Raw genomic sequence first — 16,953 nt, forward strand, 5'->3', positions numbered from 1 at the left:
GTCTACAACTGCACTGTTTTGGTTGACTCTCACCGCTCTCATAGCATTGTTTTCGGCTGCAACAGGGAGCTGTTTTCACCAAAATAGCTCTAAAGACCCACTGTACACTAACTGCTCAACAGCAAACAGCAGACAGACACAGTTAGCAGCAAGCTAGTAAATATAGTGGAGCATTTAGCAGCTAAAGAGCCAGATATTTCCCTCAGGATTGGTGGAGACCAAAAACAGAGCTAAAAGAGAGAGAAAATTGGAATGAGGTGAGTTGGACAATTGGACTAAATAGGCGCCATCATGGGGTCCGGTATCCAGTTCTTATCATACATCCTTGAGTTGGAGCCGATAAATTGGCCTACCTGTGACTACTGCAGAGTCATTTGTCCAGGGAATGAAAGTTTGTAACCGTTACCACTGAAGACCATAGCCAGATGCTAGTGGGTGTTTTTTTGTGCAATGGGGAAGGGGATTTAAAGTTGCTTCCTGGTCAGTCTGAACACACAGAAACAGAAGACAATCGCGCGATTCACAATATAAAGGCGGCGGGTTTGTTACGTTCAACCAAATCTGGCACTGTCAGCAGTTTGCATCCCATAAGAAACACATAACATTTAAATGTTTGATAATCATTTGTTTTCCATTCGAACATTTGTTGTACATCATTCAAACCCGACTGGTCCAATATTACAGATCGCTCCGTCAATGCTTTTACCAAAAAAAAAAGAAAGAAAAGAAAAGAACCCCAATATGTCGCATCAACAGATTGTCCTCCTTCAGAACACAAAACAAGCTCTGCGATCCTGGCATGGCGTGGAGATAGACTTCTGCTCGAGCTTATTGAATGGAGGAGTCCATCTGTACGTCGCCGTGGAGCACTATGAGGCCATTTGTGCTCCTCATCCCCAAAAGCTTCCGTAGCATCAGTCCTCTTCAATTTATTCTTTACAAACCCCCAGAAGGGGCAGGGGAGAGGGAAGTGACAGGCGAAAAGCCCAAACTGCTGAGGGCACTGAACAGCCTGGCTAACAGTGTGGCCGGTGCATGTGTGTGTGCGTGAGAAAGTACCACGTTTCACCACAACCCCCCCCACCCCCCCACTCCGTTACCCTCTTTGCACTGTGGGCTTATGTAATGGTGAAGGCCGAGGAGTGACCATATGTCAGGAGGTGTGTACAGACAGCAGGGGATTATACAGCGGCCATTATCAGCGCCAGGACATCCTTCTCCTCATCATCATTCAGGTATACACACACCCATTTAATTCTGAGAGCTCTGTGTAAATTGGACTGGGAGGAAGAGTATGACAACAAACAGCCATATGTTCACAGTACGAGGAACAACATTTGGGGCTTTTGGTGCCGCCTCGTTCTTTCACCCTCTCTTTTATTCTCCAAGTCGTTGGGTAGTATGGAAGTGTTCATGTTCAAGGCGAGAACTCCCCCATCAATATTGCACTCCCCCCCCACCAACCACCACCACCACCACCCCTCTTCCCTCCCTCTTGCCTCTCTGTGTGTTCGTGGTTTTCCCCAATCATGCACATCCCCGTGTATGTGCAGCATGAAGGGTGCTCGTGCAGCAGAAGTACAAAGCCTGGTCCATGTGTTGAAATGCAGCCCCCGGGATGGGCCGTATTATCCCTGCCTACTTCACCAGCAGGGTCCCGGGGCTCGAGCTGGCTCGTGGCCCTTTGTCTCCAAACAGATGGAAATGGGCAGAGGAGAGAGAAGTGGAGAATCAGAGGAGGAGGAGTGGGGGGGAGGAATAGAATGGACGAAGGACGGAGAAGGGGAGGGGAGAAAGAGTCAGTCTGTTCTCATTAAGTGCTGTATTGAAGACGACGTCCCCCCACAATGCGTCAGCAGCCGCGGATGGTCCCCCTCTCATTCAGACTCACGCTCCGACCATCTGCACCGCCGGCCTGTCAGAAGGTGTGCGCGCATGCATTAGGCCCCGGCACACGGCCCAATCTGGCGAGTTAAAACGGCGATATTCATTGGGTTTCAATTTGGTTAAGATCTTTTAAATCCAATTGTTGGGCCTTTGTCGGGGACGCCTCATTGGTTGTGAGTCACCGTGAGTCAGGAGGGGAGTTTATTCAACATCCTGCTGTCCCCTTTTCAAGTCTCGGAGGGCACACGCACAGCCAAGATGCAGATTTATAATTACTGAATCATAAAGACATTATCTCAACTTTAATCCTCCGTTATTATGAGTGAAAAATGAATTACTTGCTCATCCCTGCCCTGTCTTGAACTCAATTCCCCAAAACATTTTTATCATTATTGCAGAACAGCATGGGCTACGATTAATGGCTGTTTTCATAATTGATTTGTCTGGAGATTATTTTCTCCCATTTACTGATTATTCGTTTGGTCTATAAAATGTCAGCAAATAGCAAAAGAATGCAAGTTCCCAGAGTTCATGGTGATGTCTTAAAATGTCTCGTTTTGGTCGGCAAACAGTCCAAATCCCAAAAGATAGTCAGATTACTATCCAACGACAAAGAAAACCACAGAATATTCACATTTTAGAAGTCAGAATCAGTTCCATTCTTGCTTGAAAAATTACTAGGGCTGTCAATCAATTAAAATATTTAATCGCGATTAATGCATGATTGTCCAGAGTTAATCGCAAATTAATCGCACATTTTTTTATCTGTTCAAATTGTACCTTAAAGGCAGATTTGTCAAGTATTTAATCCTCTTATCAACATGTGAGTTGGCAAATATGCTGCTTCATGCAAATGTATGTATATATTTATGATTGGAAATCAATTAACAACACAAAACAATGACAAATATTGTCCAGAAACTCTCACAGGTACTGCATTTAGCATAAAGAAATATACTCCAATCCTAACATGGCAAGCTGCAGCCCAACAGGCAACAACAGCTGTCAGTGTGTCAGTGTGCTGACTTGACTATGACTTGCCCCAAACTGCAAGTGATTATCATAAAGTGGGCATGTCTGTGAAGAGGAGACCCGTGGGTACCCATAGAACCCATTTTCATTCACATATCTTGAGGTCAGAGGTCAAGACAGCCTTTGAAAATGGCCATGACAGTTTTTCCTTGACAAAATTGTTAGTGAACCTTTCTTAACTTAATTGAAGTATAATTTTTGGATTAAATTTTTCCCTCTCTTTTTTTATATAGGCCTAGTAGATATATGGTAGAATACCGTATTCTTAATGTATACAGTATTTATGTTTTAAAAACATATATTTTTAAACTTCTGTTGTACTTCTGCTGCTGTGAAACTTTGTTGTAGTCCAATCTTGTATTCAGAGTTTCATTTTTTGGGGTTAAATTGATCGAAAGACAGGAGTTTGTCGTAAACAAGATGTAGCCTATATCTTTATATGAAACCTTTGAATTTACAGTATATATTTAATTTATTCTCAAATGTCAGTCCATCTCCTAGCCCACCAATAACCATTTATAGCCTACAGTATACACACACCTATCGGATTGGGCCTTTAAACCTTATTCGTCACACACTGAATGTAATTGGCCCCTGAACAGAGGATCTCATCTGGCTGACTGTAAAGTGGTCTGAAAAATCTCACATTCACCCTGCTGTAGACGGAATATCTTCCTGTGTGTGTGTGTGTGTGTGTGTGTGTGGTCTCATAAAATGCATCTCTTCCCACTTCGTCTTCATTTTTAGACACGTTCATTTTTCCTCCTCTATTTACCAAAAAAAAACTCTAAACTCATAAACTCCGTGTCTTTGGGGAGGAATCCATCCATCTTCTGGACACCAAATTGAATTGATCTCAGGGGCCCCCACCCACCTCGCCTCTTCAATAGGGGGCCATCTGCACGCGCCTCCCCGCTTTGAATAAACGTGAAGAAGTGACAGCACGTCAAAGGACGCGCGTGCCTCAGAGTGTACCTCGCGATGCCATTCAGATGTGTAATCTGATTACACCGCTTTCACTGCAGCTGATTGATTCACGCATCCGGGTCTTTTGTTAACTTGTAGATGCTATATTGATTATTAAAAATAGTTTGAATTCATCACTTCTTCATATTAACCTTTTAATTTACTTTTTTTTTTTACTTTAACTAAACTAAAATAACTTATACGTATTAATATTATTATCATAAAATAATGAATTACAAACAACAGCTTGAACAAACAAGCAGACAAAAGACAAATAACTGTATGATTTACCTTTAACTTTAATTTTTAAAACATTTGAGGTGAAAAAAAATACAGCAAATATATAGAGAACATTCATCTGTCTGCCAGATGGAAGATGTGCCTTTTCAAGTTATCAGCTCATGTAATAGCAGCAAAGGGCCACATGGTGGCACACTAATCTCAAACTACGATGCTTGATGCACAGATTCACAGAGAGAATCAGCATGAGAAAGATTTTTATCCTCAGAGAATGAAGTTGAATTATGATAAAATACAAATAAAACAGGAGTTTAGTATGTTAGTCTTTAAATAGTCTATACACATACATACATACATATATATATATATATATATATGTATGTATATGTTTATATACATACTGTATATATACTGTATATGTATATATAAATGTAACATGTAAACATAACACTGCTGAAATCTTACTTCTTTTAATATTGTTCACGTTCATATCATATACATTATGTGTATATATAAAAAACATATATATATACTATATATATATTATATATATAAAACAAGTCTTACTACTTTTGATATTATTCACGTTCATATTATATACATTATATGTGTATATATAAAAAACATATACATATATATACTGTATATAAATATATATTTGACCTTTTAATAAATTTGGGTATAAACAAATATTAGAGATTAAACACACATCTCCCATCTCCCCTCCCCCACCCTTGACACAGCATCAGTGTTTACTTGTCTCTCCATGGGGAGGGAAAGGGGTCGTGTCCCAGTCATGACCTCCATTGTGTTCTGGAGGGGATGCGATATATCTAAGGGGTGTGTGGAGAGTCTGTGTGTGTGTGTGTGTGTGTGTGTGTGTGTGTTGGGGTATAAGGATGCAGTTCAAAGGAGGACAAAATATTGATTCATACACAGCCGTGTAATTGCTGGAGGCATCTGTTGCCACGTGGTTTGAACTTTCATGTGTGTTTGGAGTGTGAATGAACTGGTCTGAGACACCCTTTGTCTGGTGACACAATAGAGGACGGAGGGCAGCGACAGCAGAGTAATGTGAAATCAATCGGTGGGGAATATATGTTTGAATTGATTTTGTGTTACCTTTATTTAACCAGATAGACTCAGTGAGGTTAAAGGTGTAGTAGTATAGGAATCGGAAGTTGTGTCTATACCTATGCACATGTACGAGATGTTAAAATCTGTGTCCCTGATTACGTTTAAAGAAAAATAATTCTTAAAGCATGTCGATTTCACATATATAAATCAAATTAATGCCCACTGATGCTGTCAGCCAATCAGGGCGCAGCATCTGGACTGCTCACATTCATTCTTTTAAATCAGTGATTCCCATCCTTTTTGGATTGTGACCCATTTGCTGATTCACTTATTTTGCCCAGATTTACATGAGATCCAGTCTTAATGCTAAGCTAAGCTAACTTGCTGCTGGCCGTAGCATTATATTTACTGTACACATAGGAGAGTGGTATTGATCTTCTCATCTAGCTCTCGGCACAACGCTGCATAAGCATATTTCTAGCAATGATAACTTGTCTGTAGGTTATGACCAGGTCAAGCAAATAGTGATTTTTTTCCCCGTTTTGACTCATAAGTTAAGGAACATCAGGAACAATTAATATAATTTTGTTTGCATTTGAAGAACATTATTCTATATCTCCAAAATATCTCTCAAGATTTATTTAAAAGTTTAAAATATTCCAACTTTTAGATATATCTCTTCCTCGGGAGACAATAAAGTGTTCTCGTCAATACAAATGCATGTGGCCCCGAAGTTCTTCCTGTAACACTTCACAATGAGTTGTACATGTTCCAATATTGTTGAATTTCCATTTCTTTCCACGTTGCTGCTGAGGAGTTGTAGAACCAAACAGTGGGTGGTTGATTAAAGCGGCATAGTAATAATTGATTAAATTTGGAAGAGCCAGTCCCCCATGTAGTTTGGTTGATTTAATCGTCCTAGGTTTTTATACAAGGTTTTCTTTCTCCCCAAATTAATTTATTGCAGGATGACAACCGCTCCACCTGTCTTAATCTTTACTAAGGTGCTGGAAGAATCAATGAGTCCAAAAGATGATAGAAAAGATATCCGCACACTTAGATCTATGCAGTATTCCACTTTTAATTTATTAAAGGTCCCATATTGTAAAAAGTGAGATTTTCATGTCTTTTATATTATGAAGCAGGTTTAAGTGATATATAAATATTGTGATAGTATCAAAACGCTCAATCCATGGAGAAATACACACAGCCCGTATTCAGAAACTGTGCGTTTGAAACAAGCCGTCAGGATTTCTGTCCATTTGTGATGTCACAAATCTACAATATTTACACCATTTCACAGTTTTAAACTTAAACATACTAAATGTGTCCCAGTTTATTTCCTGTTGCAGTTTATGTGAATGACATCAGCTGACAGGATGTAAACATGGACCCAAGCTGTTGCCTAGCAACGCAATTCCGTTGCCATTCCGTTGAAATGCGCTAAAACGGAGCGTTTCAGACAGAGGGGGAATACAGGTATATTCAGACAGACATTATGAGAAAAATAATGTGTTTTTTGAACATTAATGCATGTAAACATGTTCTAGTAGAAACCCAAAATACAAACATTAATCTGAAAATGAGCATGATATGTCCCCTTTAAAAGGTTTATCCCATTGGTTAAAGATTTGTTTTTACAAACATATATTCTTTTCCTTACTTAAATGTCTTAATCAAAGGTATAACTACTACTACTATTATTATTATTATTACTTTTTTACTTTTAGTATTTTATTCTATTTTTGTTTTGTATTATTTATTTATTTATTTAGTAAGTTAGTTAGTTCGTTTTTTTTTATTTTTAAACTACTACAGTTATTATAATCATTATTATTAGTAATATTAGTATTATCTTTTTGTACTTTTTAGTTTTTATGTAATATTATATATTTAGTTAATTTTTTGAGATGGGGTGTTGTTTGATATTTCTCTTTTTTTCTTTTCTAAAAATGAACTACTGTAAGGATCACAATTTATCAAATACAGTATTAAAAAGAGTATTAAAAAAGGGGGAGAATCAGTGTCAAATATCAAATATTTCTTTCTTCTCCTTTATTAAAGAACTAGAAGTTACCTGACGTAAAAAACAACCCAACAACTATTTGTTTACATTCCGTTTTAAGAGGCTGCGTCAAGGCCTCGGTGACTTCATTGTGTCTCTCTCACTGACTGTGTCCATGCCAGATTAACATCACTCCACTGTTTTGTTCTGTTGCTTCGAGTGAGTGAATGGTTGTATCACTGACAACTGTTTACCTTGTTCAGCTTCATGGGCCGTGACAAAAACACTCCCTTCGTGTGGGTGGACGAGAGAATAGATGGTGCTTTTGCTCTAAATATAAAAAAATAAATAAAAAATAAACCTCTGTGAAAAAAAAGTATTTTGAATAAAATGTTATACTAGCAATGCTATTTAACAACAATAGAATTTAACATCTAAAACCAGTTTTTCTTGTAATATGTTTGCCTCTGAAGTGACTGCAACCAGTTGCCTTCTTTGGAGAGGGAACAGAAGATGTTCCAGCTCGTTTCCATGCCATCAACAGCTTTATTGATCGCTGTCAATTTTCGCTGTTGACATGTGTGACATCCATTGAGGCAACAGCCATTCTCCGCTCCCATCTGCTTGTTTAGGGGCAACATCACTGATCAAACAAATGTCTTCTAATGGTTTTGATCTTTAGGAGATAATCCATCACAGATCATCACGAGATTTTACTTCGCATGTGTTATACCCCCGGAGATATGACGCATGACCTAGCCTCCTTTCTATAGGCCTTGCACTGCATCAGGAAATATACTGGGACACATTTAGGATGCTAACGTTTAAAACTGCGAAATGGTCTAAAAATATTGTAGATTTGTGACATCACAAATGGAAAAAAATCCTGACAGCTTGTTTCAAAAGCACAATTTCTGAATACGGGCTGTGGGTATTTCTCTGTGGATTGAGCGTTTTGATACTTTCACAGTATTTATATAGCACTTACTTTATGGTATAAAAGACATGAAAATCTCACATATGGGACCTTTAATGCTATATTTGCATTACTGTATATACTGTAATATATTACAGCAGGTTCTTTGGTGTTTGTAATATTGGCAGTGGTCTCACGTGTTGAACACACCCCCCCTAGCGCCATGTGTCTGTACTACACCTCCATATGCTTGAAGCTCTGCCCCCTGTGTGAAAATTCCTGACTGCCAGGCAGGGTGATTCCTCCGGTCACCGAGGATCTGCTTCCTACTGGAAGCCTATAATACCGTGGTGCTCTGGGGGCAAAACTATTTAATAACCTCTGGATAAATGATCAACTACTGGAATGATATCTCCACGGATAAAGGGTGAGTTATGTGTCAGGATCGCTGGAAGGGAAGGGAGGTGATATACTGTCGGTGTCATGTGTATTCTGCAGATGTTAGTGTGTGAAGCTGTCTTATAATGTCTTCATTCGCTGACAAACATGGAGCTTACCGTGTATTTTTTTGTGTGCACAGAACAAAGGGGTTGAGTGTTGAGCTGAGCGTGTTTCTTTATTATAAAGAAAGACTTGGGAACACGCCCTTGCTGTCTTTTTGCTACCTGTATGAAAGGGAACTTCATGTGAATGCCCTCAAACTGCAGTCAGACCGACGCACAACCAGGGAAGTTAGAACCGAATTTTGATACATTTTTGTTACATTCTGTTCCATTTTTGTTACAGTTTGTTACATTTTTGTTACATTTTGTTACAGTGTCGTTTTTTTTGTGTCAAACAGACGCCCCTCTTCAAGCAGAAACTCAGACTGTGAGACAGTAAAAAAAAAAAAGTCAACTATGTTTCTCACGGTTGACTGGAGCCGCATTACCCCGGCTGGTGCACCGCAGCTCAGCTGTACACTGTAACCTGCAGCGGCGGATTGATATATATATATTATAGCAGCTGTAAACAACCCAAGAAACATACTGAACAGCCGTGTGAAACCACCATGGCGTGCTTTGGTTTCTCAAGTAGTCGCATAAATAGGTTAGTGATGTGGAGCAAGAAGGGGGGGCTTCTAAGGCCACGGTGAAACCAGGGAGTTTCCTGCGTCTAGGTCTGGTCACAGGTAGAGGCTGGGCGGGTAAACCTGCTCTGGAGCTCCACAGGACAGACTACTAATAAAGTGAGACCTACATTTCTCCTCATATAGCCTGCTTTGCTTAAATTCTCCTAGGTTTAATATAAGTTTTCCTTTTTGGTTGACTTTCCATAGTTAACAACCATAGTTCAGCGCAGCAGCTTATTTTCTGTTTATTAAAATGTATTAAAGGTCCCATATCGTGCTCATTTTCAGGTTCTTACTTGTATTTTGTGTTTCTACTAGAACATGTTTACTTGCTGTAATGTTAAAAAAACTTTATTTTCCTCGTACTGTCTTCCTGAATTTACCCTCTGCCTCAAAGGCTCCGTTTTAGTGCATTTCAACGGAATTGCGTTGCTAGGCAACAGCTTGGGTCCATGTTTACTTCCTGTCAGCTGATGTTATTCACATACACTGCAACAGGACATAAACTGGGACACATTTAGAATGTTTACGTTTAAAACAGTGTAATGGTCTAAATATTGTATGTTTGTGACATCACAAATGGACAGAAATCTGAACTGCTTGTTTCAAACGCACAATTTCTGAATATGGGCTGTGTGTGTTTATCCGTATATATTGAGCGTTTTGATAGTTTAACAGTATTTATAAAGCACTTAAACCTACTTTATAATATAAAAGACATGGAAATCTCACTTTTTACAATATGGGACCTTTAAGTCTGAATGCAGCAGTAGCCTTGTGGTCATACTTTTTTAAATATTTGCCTACATAAAGATGTTATCAATAACACCTTTTAAAACGTTCAAATGTATTGTATTACAATTATATAAAACAGAGAAAAGAAATAAATCCTCACATTTGAGAAGCAAATGTTTGCCATTTTTGCTTGATAATTGACTATTAATCGCCTGGCAAAATAATCAATTTATTAACTATAGTTATTCAACTTATGCCAACAAACAACAATAGTTTCATCAGTACATCTAAACATATGTTTAACTGATGACAAAGTTATTTACAACTTTATCCCTTCTAAAGTGCTAAAATATTACAAATAGACCTCGAAAAGAATTCAAAGATGACTGAATGGGCATGCTTGGTAACCAGCCATGCATTCACATTATTTAATAGAAACACTGTTAACTGCGCTGTAAGTAAAATAAATTGCAGTAGGAACACACACTGTATCTCAAATCTATGTAGCCGTCTGAGCAAAAGCTGCATGGTAACATAGCTTGACATCATGAGAGCCCAGACCGACATTTAATGGTGACAACGACCGTTTCTTCCTCTCCATAAATTATGCAAGACGCTCATTATTGTGACAACTTCTTTGTTCTGGATCTGATTAACATGCGAGAGTTGGATTCTCTTTCCGTCCCAGAGAAGTCGCGGTGGTGGTTTTGCACGACAGCTGCAGGGAGAATATCGATAGCGATGATGGCACCTGTCAAGAGCTCTCACATGTGAGGTGTGTGCTAGAGCGTGGTGAGCTACATGGATGTGTTGCTTGCTTACAGAGCTCACAACATGTATGTTAATATCACTTAATGTACAGGTTCCAGGGTGAACATAGACGTTGAACTCAAGTTTATTTCTTTAGTTGGACAGGTATTCCAGTCACAGACAGGACTTGCTTATTCTCCACTTTATCTCCATTTCATGAATAGGTCAACTCTGTCACAGTTGGAGCTTCTGGTTTGTTTTCAGTGCTGTGTTAGTAAAAAAAAAAAAGTGGAGAAAAGGGAGTCTCTTGAGAGGAAACAGGCAATATGTCAGTGTCATTTTCCCCCTACTTTCTGTTAACTCAGGGTTTATCAGTCCAGCTTTGTGAGGTGCAAGATATGACATGAGATAAACGGTGATATTCTGGTCATTGAGGCAGTAAAAAGTGACATTCACCCACTGAGGTAAAATATATATTACGTAACCACACATTACAAGAGAATAAGACGCTGTAGAAACACTGGTAGTAATATCCAAATATTAATAGTCGGGCTATAAATAAGTGTGGGAAGTGATAGGCCTTTTTAAATTAAAAGCTGATTCAGCCTACTTTTGATGGCACCAATTTGCCAAATCAGTTGTGTTGATTTTGTCAGAGGGCGTCCCACAGTCCCACAGAGCGAAGCAAACTTTCGCCTTGCTTTACTCGCACGAGTTGGACCGCCGGTATCATTTATGTTCAGTCACACTAGACGCACTGAAAAGGCGAAGGAGCTTGTCTCCATATATACCAACAACTTTCCGCCATCAACCATGGAAGAAATAACCACTGTTGCTGCTTTGTACATGTCCTTAAACTCCCAGATACGTCAGAAAACCAAACGCCGTCGTGTTTGGGGTTCATAACGTCACCCGGCTGCGAGCTGTATTCACATACAGTGACTGTATCTAGCAAGCCACATGTTGCTTTTGCGGTATAATTAAACAGATTGTGCTGTGATTTATTTGCAATAAACCGATCAAAAGAATGCCGGAATAACAACATGATAATGCCGACTTGTAAAAAGTCTTAATTCATGCTTTGACAGGTCTGTCCGCAACACGAAAAGCAAACAACTTTTAAAATGCTTGTTTTCTGAATGGAGTTTGGATTGATCAGTGCCAGGCCATGCAGCAGCTCCATCAACACTCAACATGACGTCATCTAGGAATAAATACAACATTGACGTTGTTGTTTCTACCATAAACAGTCTGTGGTTTATACACATCCATTTATACACAAAGTGTAACCAATATATCACGTTTAAATGTTTCAACTCCCGCGAATACGTGAATTTCACGCCGTGCGAAAAGTTTGCTTCGCTCTTGGTGTGAATGCGCCATTAGAATATGAAAACCCCTGCTTTATAACTTCTCCAGCTAATGCAATCATCAGCAGGTTTATTTACTGACCGCTCAGCTTCAGCTCGATGTGGTTGCCTAGTAACACCAGCACAAAAATGCAACAGGTAAAGGCCAAATGTGAGTCAGGCATAAGGGTCTGAGTCAGTGTTAGTCCCACATACCTGTTAGTGAGAGCAGATATATAAACTCTGGATCTGCTGCTGTTTCATCTCACTTCCTTATTGTCCGTCATTCATCTCTCACAGGATATCTGAGGTGACACTCGGGAATGTTGATTGAATTCCGCTGAATTAATGACCCTCATTTGCTCACTCACGGACAGGAACCCAGTGAGCATGTGACCAGGTCGGACCGACTCGCTTTAATGTTTCCTCGTGTCCCGGCGGGTCGTGTGACAGACTTACCTTCTCTCAAAGCTTATTGTGCATGAGCTGGTTGTCTCTTATTATGGTGTGAGGAGATGTGTTACAGTGATAATAGAGGCAGAGCTACGAGGGCGTCATGGTTACGGAGGGAGGGATGTCATGAGGCGAGAGGGAGAAGTGTCAGCGAATGGTGCTGGAAGTAGCTTCATTTCTCTGTTTAAACAGTCAAAAGGCAGGTCAAATCTCGCAGCCTAGTTATCCACAATAAGTAATTATGTGTTAATCCCCAATTTAGCACGTAAACCCATCATCTCATGCTGCTAAACAGAGGTCATATACACCAGTAGCTCTAAATACGTATGAGCTTTTAATAGCATCTCTGCTCAGACTGGCAGTACTCCAACAGAGACCACATGATGTCTACTAATTCAGCCCGGATGATTTCAATCGTCATTTCCTGGTCTCTTTTTTGCTATGGTTCAGTTGGATTATTATTATTATTGTATAGAAGAGAGTTCCCATAGTGGATCAGTGTAAAAAGTAGTGCAGGAATCAAAGACAGTGGGATTTCAGGATAAATCACTACAGGGGGCTTTTCACTTCTTCTTTTCATTGGGGTTTTCAGAGTGAAACATACAGATGAACAATAGGAAGAAGTAATTTAAGTACAGCTATTATAGACAGACGTAAAAACAATAATAAAACAAACCAATGTTTTTACATCACATTGTATTATCTGTGCATGTATGAAGAAAAAGCAGTATTGCAATTAGTTTGCAATACTTTCATTTCATTAAAAGTTCAGTTCCACTATAAACAAGATGCATTAGAAAAGAAAAAAAAAACAGGAATAATGGAGTGAGGAAAAAAAGTTGAAGAAACTGTCCATGTCTGGGCTTCTGGGGCTTTTCACTTCTATTCCGCAGAAGGAACAGATGAACGGCTCGCCTGAGTGGAGGTTCGGAATGAAAACATGCCGGATCGTCTTATCTGGTCCATTAGATGCTTAATTTGCCGCTTGACACGGGGAAACAGGAAGTGCTGTTGCTGCTCCTTGCTAGACTCCTATTCCTACAGTGTGTCTCGAGGTCAGTTCGCAGGGCAGCACTTTGCTGGTTCAGCGACTGCAGCAGGACGAGGACATAAACTACACAGAGCAGTATGAAAATGAGAATAATGCTGTTTGAGATGTCACACTACGTACTGCCATAGTCGGGCTGTCAGTGCGTCTGTATCTCCATCTATTCACTTCAGCGGCTGATAATCGAATCTCGCCGAGTTATATTGGATGTGATGTGAAGGGTGCAGCCGAGCAGAGCCGATTTGTTTACGGCAGCGGCTGACAGCAGATGTCTCGTGGCTCCAGTGTAACTTCGCTCTGGATGAAAGTATTTACTCGGGCTGTTTACGCACGGCTGTTTGTTTACCTCCCGGTTTAGGACGCTGGATGTTTATCCTGTTCCTCGAGTCGACGCTCAGGTTGTTACACCTGTTTTTATTTGTTTCTCCATATGAATGTTTTGTCGGGGCATTTGAGTCTTTAAAAACCCCCCTGGTGCTTTGTTACATGAAGGAATTTGGGCCCACAGAAGCTTTCCTGAATTCATGTTTTCACGTGATACCCTTCATGCTTCATGATCGCTGTGATAATGTCGCTCCTTCCTCCTCTCCCGCTCCTTGTAGCCAATGTTTGCCAGGACAAACAGACAAGCCGGCAGCTCAGCGGGGGTCTTGTGTTACTGTGAAGAACCTGCCAGGCCTCCCTCCCTCCCTTCCTTCCACGGTGGCTGTGGGGGATTCCTATTTCAGCCCCGGACTCTCCCCGCAAACTTGAAGTGGTTCCGCTTACCAATTTTCTCTGGCATGGCAAAGACAGAAACCACATGTGAGAACACCCGCAGATCCTGTTTCACTTCAATATAGACCTCAGAGCCAGCAGGCCTCTCGCCGGGTTGCAGGACTGTACTGAACCGTTTGCTCAGCGGGAAGTATCTGAAACGGGTAGAGATGATGTGCGGAGACACTGACTCCAGGAAATAATCGATCAGCTTTTGTGCGAGCTGCTGTCTCTACTCGCTGCTGCACTCTGACTGAACCTGGACCACGCACTCATTTAACCCTATTAATCCCTCATTTAGCTGCGTGCCCTCGCTTTTAAGAGGATTAAAACAGGTGATGGAAATGCCTCTGTGATTGTGTCCAGCTTGCGTAGCGGTCATTACTCAATGGGTGAATTCCTGCAGTAGATTATTAACAGTGCCTGGACACTTCCATCCTCCTACAGGACCCTTTAAAGGTCCCATATTATACTCATTTTCAGGTTCATACTTGTATTTGGGGTTTCTACTTGAACATGTTTACATGCTTTAATGTTCAAATAAAAAAGAAAGTAATCTGTTTGAGGCTTTTACCTCAGAGATGATTAGAAAGTGACCCAAAGACTTTTGGGAAACCCCGCTTTACTGGAAGTACTCCGTAGGATCATCAGCAGCTGGCTGGCGTTGAGACAGCAGAGAACCAGTTGAGGGAGGATTTGTCACCTTGTGAGGATGATTCAGGCATTTAAAAATGATTTGCACAGCGAGCATATCCAAATATGCAGTTGCGTAACCTTCAAAGTGTTTGCAGTCAGGCTGTGACAGTCACACAAGCATGAATAGTCGCTCACAGATGTGCCGACACCACAGAACTGGGTCATACTGGATGTTTGTGTATTTTTGGTCCCAGTGAAGTGCCTTTTCCTTCCAAGCGGCAGATAAGGTACTAAATCTGGCTAAGTGGAGTTGTGAATGCAGAAAAGCAGGGAGAGGGAGACTGTTCGCTCAGTTTCTCAGCGCCTTTCAAGGCGACTGGAGTCATAAATCAGCCGTAAATCTTTAGAGTTTTTCTGGACGAGTTTCGATCTGGAGGCGTGCTGCAGCTTCAGACCATGTCGGGACAAAGTGGTGGTATGAAGGAGGAGATAGGAAGGTGTGAAGCACTCTGGATGATTGATGCAGATATTAGAAAAAAAGGAATGTGTTATTTCCCCCTAATATACTGTAGATGGATAACTTGTTTGAGAGAGCCCTCTGGTTAATACCAGCTATTTCTGTCCTCCACTCCATAGTGGATGTTTAATGCCAAGAGTAGGCGGGCTGGCTCAAAGTGCACATGTACAGGGAAGTGAGTGGAATTTGATTCAGGTCTTTTTGAGTTTTAACTACATGTGTATTTCCCATTTTTCATCTCACCCTGAGCTGTCTGAGACGCTGTGAGTGTGTGTGTGTGTGTGTGTGTCATGCAGGTATGAGTGTTTACAGCCTCCCTCAAGCTACCCATGACTCACTGTTCTCTCTCTCCCTTTGTGCACTTTTAACCATTCAAACATCTTTTACTTTGTCACATCTCTGCTCACTTACTCTGAACGTACCGTCCTCCGATCATCCACTATTTCTCCTTAATGCAAACTAGTTGAACCCTTCCTAGTAGAATTTCTCCTAAATTCACCAAAAGTTAGCTTTAGATAATGCCTCATTTACATATTTAAACTAGGCCTGTCAAAGTTAACCCGATAACATCACGTTAATGCAAATTAGTTTTAACGCCACAAATTTCTTTGAGGCGACTTGTGATTTCAGGGGTTCAGTTTTAAAGCTAAAGGTATCATATGTAACTAGAAAACCTAAGGAATCCATTGGTACCAACGATGTCATACTAGCTTGTCGTGGGGTCCTTTGACCTCTGACCTCAAGATATGTGAATGAAAATGGGTTCTATAGGTACCCACGAGTCTCCTCTTTACAGACATGCCCACTTAATGGGGGCATGTCAGCACACTGACACACTGACAGCTGTTGTTGCCTGTTGGGCTTGAGTTTGCATGTTATGATTTGAGCATATTTTTTATGCTAGATGCAATACCATTGTTTTGTGTTGTTAATAGATTTTCAATAATAAATATTTACATACATCTATTCCAATAGAAAGAAAGAACAAAACTTTAAAACGTTAGTAAAATGCATGTAAAGTAAGAGATGTACTGTAGCATGCATTTAGTTTCAAGTATCCATCCAGAGAAGCATGTCTAGCTGTGGTGTCACCAGATAGGAATGCTGCACAGAGGAGGATAAATAATGATTATTATAATGCTAGTTCATCTATTATTTTGATTTACAGCTGCAATCTTAAAATAATTGCATGCTTTATATTTTCAATTTTATTATAAACATTTATATATATGGCTTTATCTCAGTCTCAGTTGTAAATAGATTAAGTATTTTATTAATCCCAAAGAGAAATGTATCAGACTAAGACGCTGCTCTAGTTTCTATCAATGAAACTAAATCTAGTTTTCAGAGAGTGCATTAATAATACAAGCATGTAAGCCACATTTTTAATTCTTTTGTTAGACTACTGAAAGTCCAATTTCTTTCTAATGTGTTATTTGCTAACTGAATATAAATGGATGTGAATAAATAGCAGT

General features: G+C 40.1%; 1 protein-coding gene across 3 annotated transcripts in view; it reads left to right on the forward strand.

Annotated features, from left to right (window-relative positions):
• Positions 1 to 8,375: 8,375 nt before the first annotated feature.
• The window catches only part of LOC141763192 (vang-like protein 1), a 47,422-nt gene continuing 38,844 nt past the window's right edge, over positions 8,376 to 16,953 (forward strand). For 2 of the 3 annotated variants that reach the window (XM_074627655.1, XM_074627658.1), the window contains exon 1: positions 8,376 to 8,550. The gene's annotated coding sequence lies outside the window, so the exon portion shown is untranslated. Of the gene's footprint in view, positions 8,551 to 8,703; positions 9,352 to 16,953 lie in introns of all 3 variants that reach the window. The other variant, XM_074627657.1, reaches the window with a different exon arrangement.

Source organism: Sebastes fasciatus, chromosome 24 (assembly GCF_043250625.1).
Source record: "Sebastes fasciatus isolate fSebFas1 chromosome 24, fSebFas1.pri, whole genome shotgun sequence".
Classification (NCBI taxonomy): domain Eukaryota; kingdom Metazoa; phylum Chordata; class Actinopteri; order Perciformes; family Sebastidae; genus Sebastes; species Sebastes fasciatus.